The 12,931-nt window shown below is 58.1% G+C and overlaps 1 long non-coding RNA gene across 1 annotated transcript; it reads left to right on the top strand.

The window, feature by feature from the left end:
• The first annotated feature begins 8,128 nt into the window (after positions 1-8,128).
• On the top strand, positions 8,129-12,603 carry LOC147912088 (uncharacterized). Its single transcript, XR_015550175.1, has 3 exons — positions 8,129-9,735; positions 10,015-10,104; positions 10,478-12,603. It is a non-coding gene; the product is annotated as an uncharacterized LOC147912088 (long non-coding RNA).
• Positions 12,604-12,931: the final 328 nt, after the last annotated feature.

Genomic DNA, 12,931 nt, shown 5'->3' on the forward strand with positions numbered 1-12,931 from the left:
GCCACAATGCTGACTCCCAGGCAGGGGAGAGAGACGGACGGTGTCCTGGGGACAAGCGCCAGCTGCCCTCCGCAGGGGGCTGCCCTCCCTGTCCACGCCGCTCTCGCCCTCCTCCGCTATGCGGAGGCTGCGAGACCCCCACAGCGCTCGGCTTCCCAGCCCTCGTCGCCGGGAGCTAAGCCCTGCCCGGGCCTCCCGGCCCGAAAGGGCAGGAAACGAGGGTTAAGGAGGATTTAGAGACCCGCCCGCCTGCTGAGGGCTTAGATGAGATCAATATACACAGGGCTGAGCAAGAGCCTCCGAGGGGCTCCTTAAGACCCGCGACCCTGAGAGGTAATTAACAGGCTTGCTGGGCCCCCACCCCACCCCGCACTCCCCAGCCCCTGGAAGCGGGGGCGGGCCTGGCTCCCTCTGACTCCCCCGCCAGCCCTGCGGGGTCGGAATCCGGGTCCTCCCTCCACTGCTCGCGGGGAGCTATCACTCACCGAGCGCTCGCTGTGTGCGGGTAGCCGTCTGCGCTCTCACACAATTCTGGGAGAGAGGCCGCAGTCACAGGGCTGCTTTGCAGATAGAGACACTGAGGCGCCGGGAAATGAGGGGCCTTGTCCGAGGTCACCCCACAGTAAATGAGGAGTCTGGGAAATCCAGGCAATCCGGGGCGAGAGCTTGGGCCCTGAACCTGCTGGGCTACAGTGTCCTCTGCTCCCTCCACCCCTCGACCTGCTCCAACTCGCAGACGAGGCAACACCAATAACACCACCGTATTGTCCCCAGTCATTTTTCTGGCACCCTTGACCGTCTGGAACTCAGCTGCACACCCAAACGCCAGGGGAAACTTGAGAAGCGAGGGGTCTGGCCTACGGCGGGCGGTCGGTATGTTTTTGTGGAGTTGACCTGGACTGATGGCTCTGGCCCTCACTCGGAGCCCACTGACTCGTCTAGACACAATGATAACAGGATTGGTTCTGTTAAATGGGCGCAGGGAGCTGCTCAAGGTGGGTGCACCAGCCGTGCGGGGGCGGGGGGGGGGCCGGGGAGGGGGTGGGATCCTGCCTCCAGCCCCTGCTGGCTGTGCCCCGATCCCTCTGTCTGCAGCATGGGTTATCATGAGGGTTGCAGAAAATCACGTCTGACAAGCATTTAGCGTGGGGCCTGGCACCTAGACGGGCTCAAATAAACAGTAACTTGAATTTCTGAGGGGGCTAATGGAACAACTAAAACCAGACATAAGACCTCAAAACCACGGCAGCCTCGGAGCAACCTTGTGAGGCTCCAGGACTCTGAAAGGAGGCCGGAACTTGTTTCTGCCAAACAGGAGACTGAGATCCGGTTACTATAGAAAAGCCTGACTGGGGATTTGAAAAACTCTCTAGAACATCGATGCACACAATCAGAGCTGGCATTCATCAGCCCCTGGGCGTTTGCCCCTCTCACAATCCGAGGAAGTGGGTACTACGATTACCCCATTTATAGATGAGGAAACTGAAGCTCAGAGAGGTTAAGAAACTTGCTCCAAATCACACAGCATATGGTGGTCAGGCCGGGACTCAGGCCTGGCTCCGTCTGCCCTGAGAAGGACCAGAAGGATAAACAGTGGTCAACAGTGATTTCCTCAAGGCTGGAAAAGTGGGTGAACTTTATTGTCTTTTGTTATACATTGACTGTTTCCTGTCTGTAGTAAGAAAAAATAAAAAGCTAAATATTTAAAAATTCTCCCCAAATATAGGTAAGAGGAAGAACCCTTTCTGGTTACGGTCCCCGTAGGAAGCAGACTCTGCCATCTAAGTAGGTGACTTGAGGTCTGAGCGGGAGGAAAAGTTGCTCCATGCGACCCTGGAGCCCTGTGAGGTTGGGGGGCCGCCACCACTCTGAGGAGCTCCGGCCCCAGTCAGGTGAGGGACCGGCGTTCAGGGCGGGCTCCAAGCTGCCCCAGTGCCCTCCCGTCCTCCGTCTCCCCGCAACACCTCCTGCGGGCTGAACCCCCTGGAAGCTGGAGGACCAGGAGCCCCGATCCACCCCAGCCCCCGAGCGGGTTGGAGGAGGGTGAGGGTGGGTCTTGAAGGCCGCGTGGGAACCATCTTACCCCGCCCTCCTTAACTGAGAACTCAAAACCAGCCGGTTCTTCCACCGGTGGGAACACCCTCTGGAGGAGAACGTCCTCCTGCACAAGAGGGCACAGACGAGGACTTTGGCAAGAAGAAAAGGCGGAAACAATCTAAAGTTTAGCCACAGGAAATAAGTTAAATGAATTATGGTCCACACTAGGGAAAATTAGACCAAAAACAAGCCAAAAGCACCAAAATTTATTGTGAAAATAGCAGGTGGAATTGTGTCCCCCAAAAACATACGCCCAGGTCCTGACCCCCCATACCTGTGAATGTGACCTCATTTGGGAACAGGGCCTTTGAGGATGTAACTCGTCACAGATCTCAAGATGAGCTCATCTTGGATTTCAGGGCAGGCCCTGAATCCACTGACTGGTGTCCTTATAAGCGACAGGAGAAGGAGATTTGGGGTACACAGAGAAGAAGGTCGAAGAATGCCAGGAGACCCCGAAGCTGGAAGGGGCAGGAAGGCTCCTCCCCTAGAGCCTTTGGAGGGAGCACGGCCCTGCCGACACCGTGACTTCAGACTCCCGGCCTCCAGGCTGGGAGAGAATACATTTCTGCTGTTTTAAGCCCCCCAGTTTGTGGTCATATGTTGCAACAGCCACAGGAAACTAACACAGTGATAAAAGCAAGTTTCAGAACGGTTTGTGTAGATGCCATAGTCTATGTTAAAGAGCGCTTGCAGCTGGTGTGGTCAATGCCATGCCGATTGCCCGGGGGCCGTCCAGTCACCGGAAGCTCCAGTGGGCAGTCCCATATAGGCTGCAGCGTCCCACCCCAGCAGCTGCATCCCCACCTGGGGGGCTTTTCTTGGGGCGCCGAGGCCAGTCCTGCCCCCAGGAGCAGCCTCAACCAGGAAGGGGTGGGAGCTGGTGGGGACAACTCTGAGATGCAGGACCTACACACCGAGTCCCCCAGAGGTCCCCAGCAGGGCTGAGCCACACGGGTCCACAGGGGTCACCTGCTCATTAATGCCCCCTGTACGCTTCCTCCCTTCCCTGTTGTGTTAATGACCTGATCCTGCTTAACAAATGACCCCAAACTCAGTGGCTTAAAGCAGTGGTCATTTATTATCTCTCGTGATTCTGTGGATCAGGAATTCTGACAGGCACAAGCGGAACAGCTTGTCTCCCCGATGTCTGAGACCTTGAAGGCTGGGCTGGAGCCCTCTGAGGTGCCTCTCACCCCCTGCATGACTAGGGGCTGATGCTGGCTGCTTCCTTTATCCTCCATGGGTGGGGCGGTGGCAAGATGGCAGGAGAGGAGCCCAGACCCCGCCCCTGTGGGAGGAGCATCATCAGCATATTGTAAGAGCCTTGCGATGGGGTGAACTTGAGGGGTGGCCATCTTTGAAAATCACAACCTGCCCCTCCTTCACCTCCCCTATCGCCTACAGCTGTCTCCCGGGATCACCTCTCAGACCAACAACTGGCCTCCAATCCTTGCTCATCTCAGAGTCTTTGCCTCTGAGGGCACACCAACTAGGACATCACACAAATCAATACTATACTTGTAGAGGTGGCTATAGATGTATGTAACGTTCAGAAAAAGATCTCTAAGGATTCACCCCAAACAGACAACAGTGGGTCCTCTCACGACGGCGCTGGGACAGGGGCCGGGAGGGTTCATCTTTAACATCTGGATTTCTTTACCAGGAGGAAGGATTTCCTGCATCCCCTGTGGGACGTAAAGAGGGAGGGGCAGGGGCAGGAAGCCATCGAGACTTGCGGGGACACCGGCCCTGCAGCAGCTGTGACCCTCTTAGCACACACAGGCAGCAGGAAGCAAGGAGGCGAGGACAGGCCAGGCAGCCCCTCTCTGCACCCTCAGGGGGAGCCACCAGTCCATTTGACAGCTGAGCTGAGGGAGACTGGGGAACGCGCTCATCTACGGGGGCACTCCAGCCTCAGTTACCTAATCTGGGAAATGGGAGAGAGAACGGCTATCCCACAAGGCTGCCGTGAGGGTTACGGCATTATTGCACACGAGGGAGCCTGACACAGCACCTGGCACGTGAAAACAATAATGGAAGTCGTAAGCGACAGCTGTGTGCCAAAAGTTGTTCTAAGCGCTTTGTGCGTGTGTTACTCCACTAAGTCCTCACAATAACGCTATAAAGTAGGAACTATTGTAACTATTTGTCTCAATTTTGTAAAAGAGAAAACAGAAAGGTTAAGGAATGAGCCGAGGCCACACAGTGAGGCTGCCAGACCCTGGACCTTCCTCTCCTTCTGACTCCAAACCCAGTGCTCTTTCTACCCACCACCTCACGCCCCGCCCCCGTGGGGAAAATGCATGGACACACTGGAAAAGTCAGAGCTGGAGAAAGGCTGTGTTTTCTTGGGCTTTTGGGGGACCTAGGATGGCTGGTGTAACCTGGGAGCAGGTGCCCTTTCCCTCTCCATCTCTAAGCACTGTCTGGGGTCCACTTAGACCCTCCTCTGCAAACCAGGGGGGTTGGGGGCAAAGCTGGTGAGAGAAACATCGCCTCTAAGATCAGAGGAAGGGGGTTCCCCCTCCCTGGACTCCCATTTCACCTTTAACCGGCAAAAGCTCCCCGTGGGAGGAGGCAGAGCAGCAGGTCCCTGGGGGCCTCCCAGCCCATTGCCACAGCAGCCAGGCTCCCCAGCAGTCTCTGGACAGGAGTTGGCTGCGCCCACAGCTTGGGTGGGAAGGGGATGCAGGGGTAGGAGGGGGCCTCAAGAGCATGCCCCTGCCCTCAGACTGGACCACCCACACCCCAGGGCCAGGGGAGGCTGGAGGCCCAAGTCACCCCAGGGACACAGGGGAGGGGCGCCCCCCCTCGCCCGCCCTCCTGAATCTGGGGCAGCTGTTTACATTTTCCAACTTTTGTGCACCCTGGAGGACTGCTGTGAAGATTCGGAGGGAGTCAGGATGCCCACAGCCTGCGGGTCACACTCAGCCCCAGGGCATGTTTTCTTTTCTCTGCATCCTTTTTTCCCCCCCCTTTGAATGAGGTATACTTTGCATAATACAAAGTGCACAGATCTTAAGTTTCAGCTCGATGAATTTTTACACATGTCTATACCTGTGTATCCACCACCCAGATCAAGAGAGAACGTGTCCGTCCCTCCAGAAAGTTCCCTCATGCCCTTTCCTGGAAGTCAATATCCGCCAATCTGACGTGGTCATCATAGCTCTGTCTTGCCTGTGCTTGGACTTCACATAAATGGAACCATACCACGTGTCCTCTTCTGTGTCTGGCGTCTTTCATGTAACATTGAACCTGTGGGAATCGTCCTTTCCATCTCGAGTAATGTTAATCTGACCTTTTTCTTTGCTGTGTAATATTCCATTGTAGGGATGTACTGCAATTTGCTTATTTATTCCATTGTTGATGGATATTTAAGTTGTCCACAATGACTGGATGCTGTGAATAAAGCTGCTGTGAACATTCTAGCACGTGTCTTTGGGTGAACACAAGTTCACATATCTGTTGGGTCAATGCTCAGGAGTGGAATTGCTGGGTCATAGGGAAGGCGCATGTGCAGTCTTAGGAGATACTGCCAGTTTTCCAAAGTGGCTGTACCATCATACATTCCCACCAGTGTGTGTATGTTGAAAGTTCCAGTTGCTCCACATTCCTGCCAACACTTGGTATCATCAGTCTTTTTCACTTTAGCCATTCTGGGGGGCGTGTTATGGTCTCTCATTGTGGCTTTATTTGCATTTCTCTGATGACTGCTGATGTTGAGCATCTTTTCATGTGCTTCTTGGCCATTTCAACATTCTCTTCTGTTAACTGTTCAAGTCTTCTATCATTTTCTAAATTTGGTTGTTTTTTTCTTATTGATTTGTAGGAGCTCTTTCTGTATTCTGGATACCATATATCCATTGCAAATATCTTCCTCCGGAGGGACTATTTCCTACTCTAAATAATCTCCCCAGGTTTTGGGTTGGGAGTAGCCATGAGAGCAAATATCCGTAGATTATTCTTTTTTGGTTCCATCTTCATGAAGAAGGCCTGGTTTATTGACTGCCTGTGACATGCCAAGGACTTGGCATCAGCTATATCCTTAAATAGTCACAACACTCTTTTTTATTTAACTCACTTATTCAACACATATTAGCAAATCGAATAGACGCCAGATATTGTGGGACACGCTGAGAACAAGCGTCAAGGTCTAAGAGACTGTGTCCCAGTGGGGGCAGTGAGGCAGACTGGAAATGTGAGAGCGAATCACAAGGTGATATCAGAGGACAGGAGGTGCCGGACAGGTGGTGGTTGGAGAGCGACTGGGGGGGTCATGGAGGATCCCACGGAGGAGGCAGCATGGAGCGAGGGCTTGAAGAAGGAGGTGTGAGATCTAGCGGGAAGGGTGTTCCAGGGAGGGGGAACAGCTAGTGCAAAGGCTCAGTGTGGCTAGAGTGGAGGAAGCAACGGGGAGAGGGACCCGGAAGAGGCTGAATGAGCGGTTTGGATGGAATTTTAGAGCCATGGGGATAGACTGCAGTGTTCCGAACAGAAGGACACCAGGAACTTCCTGTCTTTTCAACGACCCCTCTGGGCCAGGCTAAGGACTCACAGGGGGGAGGGCAGAGGCAGCCACAGGAATCCAGGCGAGCCTCGATGGGGACAGGGCCAGGGTGGGGGCCACGAAGTGGGAAGAAGTGGGCAAGTTCAGGTTCTATTTGAAGATGGTCATCATCCTCGGCTTAGAGGGAAGTGAACCTCAGAGAGGTTAAGTGACCTGCCCAAGGTCACCCAGCTAGAAAAGGAGAAAAGGCCAGAAAATCCAATTCCGACCTTCTTTCAGTTACACAAAAGATGTCACGTTGTGGGTGGCGTGACCTCAGGAAACCTAGAGATGTGCGGATCCGGCGTGGTGGGGGGTTAGGGGGGCAGGGCCCTGCAGACCCAGAAAACCCACTGTCCTTATGGGGTCCCTACCTGCCCTGGGCCGCGGGGCAGGCAAGCGGCAAGCTGCAGTGTGCAGAGACCCAGCGGAGGGACCCAGCAGACACGGCCCGAGCTAGCCTGGACCCCGTGTGCCCAGCAGGGCCCACTGGGGGAGATGACAGGGGCCCTGGACCCTCAGGAGAGCCCAGAAGCCCACTGGGTCCGAGTGTGTGTGTGTGGGGGGGGTAGTGTACTTGGGGCCCCCCGCCAGCCCCGTTAGTGGCGCCGTCATTAGCCCAGATGTGTGTGTGAATCCCGCTCCCCACCGCCTCCCCGTCGCTCCAGCGTCGCCCCTGGCTGCACACGACTCCCCGGGAAACAGCCGCGCAGCCGCCTGCCGCCGGGCCCTGAGCGCAGGGGAGGGGCTGTGGCGGGCAGTCAGCGGGGGGGAGGGGGGGAGGGGGAGGGGCGGGGGAGGGCGGGAGTGAGGCAGCAAGATGGACGAGCAGAGGGGAGGCACAGGGCCGGAGGGGAGCGGCGGGGCGGGGGGCCCGCGGGCTCTGGGCGTGGGGGACACGTGTCCCCGGGGGCTCCTGCGCCCTTTCTGGCCACTGCCGAGGCCGGCGAGGGCGTCTGCTGGGCGCGCTCGGTCCAGGAGCCTCTAGAAAGCCGTGCGCCCAAGCCCTTCTCTGGGCCCCCGCGCCCCGGGCCGCCGGCCGGCCGGGCGAGCCCCCCGCGGGGCGGCGCCTGCGGACCCCGGGTCTGGGGGGCGCCGGCTGCAGCGCCCCACGCACCCTCCCCCGCAGCCCCGCCCCGCGCCGCCCCCCTATTCCGAGGGGGTCAATGCCGCGTGAATGCAAGACGTCCAGGCGGGCGAGGGGGGCGCTTCCCGAAAGAGGGGTCGCGTGCGCGGCCGCGCCCGCCCCGGCTCCCGGCAAGATGGCGGCGGCCCCTCTCCCGGCGGGGGGGGGGAGGGGGGAGAAGGAGGGGGGAGGAGGAGGAGGAGGAGGGGAGGAGGGGGCGGAGGAGGAGGAGGGAGGAGGCGGGAGCCGGTCAGAGGGAGCAGGGGGAGGGGGAGGGGACGGAGGCAGCCAGGGAGGCGCTCCGAGGAGGCCGGAGGCAGGCCGGGCCGGGGGGCCGGGGTGGGTGGGCCAGGAAGGAGGGGAGAAGGAAAAGGGAGAAACAGGCAGAGAGGGGAGCCGGCGGGGAAGGCACCCCCCACAAGCCGTCCGCAGGCTCCACCTCCTCCCGCGCGCTCCCTGCCCGGCTCACCCCCGGTTCCTGTGCCCCCTCCCCGGTGGGGACGAGCCCAGAGCGCCCTCCCCCGACACGCAGGCGGCGGCCCCCCTCGGCCTGCCTCCCCGCCCGCCTTCCCGCCCAGACACCAGGGGCGCCAAACCCAGAGGCTACAAACCTCCTCGTCCGTCCCCTTTGCTGCTCAGGCCTCTGACAGCCCCCCACCCCATGCCCGTGGCCCGGCTGCCCTGCCCAGGGGCTGGCATGGGGCAGACCCCCACTGTCCCCAACTCCAGGCCTCCAGGGTCGACCCCGAAGAGCCCCCCTTTCCTTAGCAGGGACGGAGGTTTGTGTATACCTGCATGGGTCCTACCTTCCGGAGAGGGATGCAGAGGTTTAGAGACGGGAAACTAAGGCAGAGGAGAGCCGAGAACACAGGATAGGTCTCCTTACTCCCCAAACGTCCCACCCTTGGTCCCACACCACCCTCAGTACCCCTCCGCCTGGCCTATTCCTCTGTCCTCCATCGACAACCACGATGAGAGTTTCAAGCCCCCCCCCCATTCCAACCTTCTTGCTTCACGGCAGGGGAGCTCCCAGATGCCTGAAAATATCTTTAAATTAGGAAAAAGAGCTAAGCCGCCAGGGTCCTTTGGTCTATTAAAGGAGGAGCAGAGGCCACCGGCACCCCCACCCCCCTTTACTCTGGGCTCGCATTTGAAGCCCAGACAGCGGATCCAGCCGGAACAATGGTGGGGCTGGGGCCCCAGCTGCTTCCCTTTCAGTGGCCTGGGCCCCCTGCCAGGTGTGCCAAAATTAGGACGGCTCCCTTCTAGGGCCCTTTCATCCCCGCGGGGCTGCTGGGGCGTCCGCCAGGCTAATGAAGCTCCCGTCACCGCCTTCCTTTTAGGCCGAGCTGGCCGGGAACTGGAGGCAGGGCGGTGCCTCGAAATCTGTCCTCGAGGAACTGCCCACAGGAATGTATTCCTGTGCCCTGCTCACTGAGGGTCTCCAGCAGCACCTGCCCGTCCCCCGCCCTGCTCCTCCCACCCTCCAGGCCCTGGTGACATCCGCCTCCTCCAGGCAGCCCTCCCAGCCTGCTGCATTTGCTCCGACTGTTTCTCTTGGGGTTGGGCACTGGGGTCAGATCCTAAGCCCCTCCTCTTTCTGGCTGTGTGCTCCCCCGCAGCTCAGTTAACTGCCCAGAGCCTCAGTTTCCCCATCTGTCAGATGAGGACAATTACAACAACCTCTGTCATGAGACTTTTACGATCCTGAAAGGAGGCGATAGGTGCAAAGTGGGTGCAACAGTCCCTAGTCCTGTGGCTGCGGCCACACTGGCCCCTCCCTGAGCCCCACACATGCCTGTGGGCTACCCACCACAGCGCCCTCTTCCCTTGATTCACGTCTCTGCTCGGATGTCACCTCTTCAGAAGGAACTTCCCTTGCCGCCTAGCCCACGTCACCTGTCTTACCGCCTCTGACATCGCACTGATGACCTCAGCACAGGGTCTGGAGCCGGGGGCCCAGGTTCAAATCCTGGCTTCACAGTTATTGGCTGTTTGACCTTGGGCGTGTTACTTAACTTCTCTGAGCCTCAGTTTTCTCATCTGTAAAATGGGACGATGGGCTCACAGGTGTGGAGGGTTCCACGGGACAAATTTTAGAAATGTTTCACGCCGGGCCTACAGCATAGTACTCACACTTGGAGGGCGCTCGATAACCTCATCTGGATGGAGAGGTGGGGAGAATTGCGGGACACGCCTTACTGCCTCCAACGCTCACGCTCGCTTTCTCCTTCGCAAATAGGGTGCTCGCCCGCTGAGTGACCGTCCCGCTCTGTCCTGCCTCTCAGCCTGCCTTGCTTCTGGGCGCGGCCGCGTGACACGCTTCCAGCCGGTGAGACCCAAGCAGAAGTCAGCAGAGGGACTGGGGGAAGGAGAGGGGGCTTGTTACTATCCGAGCCTTAGTTGCTGCATCTCTAAAGTGGGGATGAAAACAGCCACTCGCCGTGGTGAGGGTCCGTGACCTAGAGGGACATCCAGGGGACCAGGGGAGCCTGGTGCCATGGAGCTGCTGGCGGCCCACAGCTGCAGGCGCCAGACGCCGGGTCGTTTGGTGAGGAGAAGGCCAGCTTTCTGTTGAAGCCTCGGCCACTGCGGTGTTTTGATACTTGCAGCCCGATGATTCCCAAACGACGAGACTGAGGTTCTCCGGGCCTCTGAAAGTGCTCGGCACCGGGAGCTCGCCACTGGTTTTTGTTAACTTGCAGATGCAGACTGAGGCTGGGCCCCACGGCATGAAAACACGGGAGCGTGGATGCGCTTAACTGCGCAGCCCAGGAAGAGGCGACAAGAGACTGCACAAGAGATGGAGAGTGTTGTGGGCTGAACTGTGTCCCCCCAAAAGACACGCAGAAGTCCTAACCTGTGGTGTCTCAGAATGTGACCGTGTGTGGAAATGGGGTTGTTGCAGACGTATTTAGTTAGGACGAGGTTATACTGGACTAGGGTGGGCCCCTGAACCGATGTGACTGGATTGTGACTTTATTCTAAGAGAAGAGACACAGATGCAGATGCGCGAGGGGAGAAGACCACGCGACGGTGGAGGCAGAGAAGGGAGTGATGCGCACACAAGCCAAGGAGCACCAAGAGCTGCTGCGCCCCAGAAGCCCGAAGAAGAAGGGCGGATCCTCCCTGGAGCCGTCGGGGAGTGTGGTCCTGCGCACACCTTGAGTTCAGACTTGTGGCCTGCGGAACGTGAGAAAAAACATTTCTGTGGTTTTAAGCCCCCCAGTTTGCGGTCCTTGGTTGTGGCGGCCCCAGGAAACGAATGCAGGCGAGTTCACGGCACTGAGCAGTGCAGAGGCTCACTGCATGACCTGCAGCCAGTCACTCGCCTGGCCTGTGTATGCTCAGCAGCCTCCGCAGGCGCAGGACACAAAGATGGACAGGAGGGTCCTCGTCCGTGGGCGCAGCATCTCTCCATGCCCGGAAGCCCTTGCAGCCTTCCAGAATCTCCCCAGGGGGAATTATCCATCCAGGGGCCCTCAGTGCAGGTTGAGGTGGCTGTGGTCATGACCGTGGATTTAAGGTTACCCATGCCCCGGGCTCCCCAGCCAGGACGCAACCTCCTTGAGGGCAGGAGCGGCCTCACTGGTTCAAGACAGGACGACCTTCTGGACAAAACCAGGGGTGTAACCCGCCTAGGTCTCCGGGCACTCAGACACATCAGCAGGTGGAAAGCGAGGGAATGCACACATGGGACACGAGCTCCGAATCTCAAGGAAGACCCCGGCGCTGGTGTTGAAAGTGCCTGGGATCGAATCCCAGCCCTGCCAGGGACTGGCTGAGTCACCCTTGGGCCACCGGCTTCGTTGTGCTGTGCCTGTTTCCCTGACTCTAAAATGGGGACAATGACAGCTCTACCTTGTAGGGCCACTTCAAGGATTAAGTCTTCAATCCGTTTCGAGTTAACTGTTGTGAGTGGGGTGAGAGAGGGGACTGGTTTCATCCTTTGGCTTGTGAATATGCCAATCTCCCGGCACCCTTTATGGGGAGCCTGTCTTCTCCACTTGGCTCCCCACTCCTTCTTGGCTCCCTTGTCAAATATTAGTTGACCCGAAATGCACGGGCCTATTTCTGGGCTCTCGGTTCTGCTCCGTTGGCCCCTGTGTGCGTTTTTCTGCCAGGACCACGCTGTTTTGATGCCTGTAGCTTTGTAACAGAGTTTGACACGGGGATGCGTCACGCCTCCAGCTTTGTTCTTGCCCAGGCTTTCTCTGGCTCATGTCAAGGATTAAACGAGATTCTGCCTGTCAGGGACTCAGAAGTCAGGTGCAGACAGTATGTGCTTAACGAGTGTCCGTCCCCTGGCTGCGCGGCCCTGGCTGAGCATGTGCGTGGAGGAAGACGCCGGAAGAACTGCCCCCTGAGATCACTTCCCTCCCTGTGCGTGTGCTGGAAGGAAAGGGTGACCAAAGGCTTCTGAGAGAGACCCAGTCTAGCCAGCCTCCCTCCTGAATTCCTTTCGTTATTGAGCACCTACTGTGTGCTGGGATCTGGTTTGTATTCGAAAGCCCTCCCTGGCTGTGGAGAATCAGCTGGATGGAAACTGCGGTGGGGGAGAGACCCTTGCTTTTATGACAGTGACAGATGAGGATAGCTTGACCTGGGCTGGTGGCAGTGCAGGTGGTGAAAGGTATATGGATTCCGTGTCCTCTTAGAAGGACACCCGTCTTTGGTTTGGGGCCCACCCTGGATCCAGTAGGATATCATCTCAAGATCCTTAGCTAATGATGTCGGCAAAGACCCTATTTCCAAATAAGGTCACCTCCCGAGGTCCCAGGTGAACGGGGAATGGGGGGGGCGTTATTCCACCCACCACACCAGTGGAGAACAGTGGTGCCATTGGCTGAGATGGGGAAGACGGGGTGGGGGGCAGATCTGGGGTGAGCAGTGGGGTCGAGAGTTCTGTTCCCCGCGTGATACTTGGGCGTGCCCACCAGGTTTCCAAGTGGAGACACCGGGGGCAGCTGCAGGTCAGCGGAGAGGCTGCAGCTGGGATGTCATTGGGAGATGTCATTGTCAGGCACGAGTGGCATTTAAGTTCTCGAGACTGCTTGAGGTCACCAGGGAGGTGAGTGTAGCCGCAGGGGAGGAGAGGGCCAGCTAGTGGCTCGCTCTCCGACACCAAGGTCAGGGGACGAGGAGGAACCAGCAGAAGA

The sequence above is a fragment of the Ceratotherium simum genome, chromosome 39, assembly GCF_057802395.1.
Source record: "Ceratotherium simum simum isolate JZ-2026a chromosome 39, ASM5780239v1, whole genome shotgun sequence".
NCBI lineage: Eukaryota > Metazoa > Chordata > Mammalia > Perissodactyla > Rhinocerotidae > Ceratotherium > Ceratotherium simum.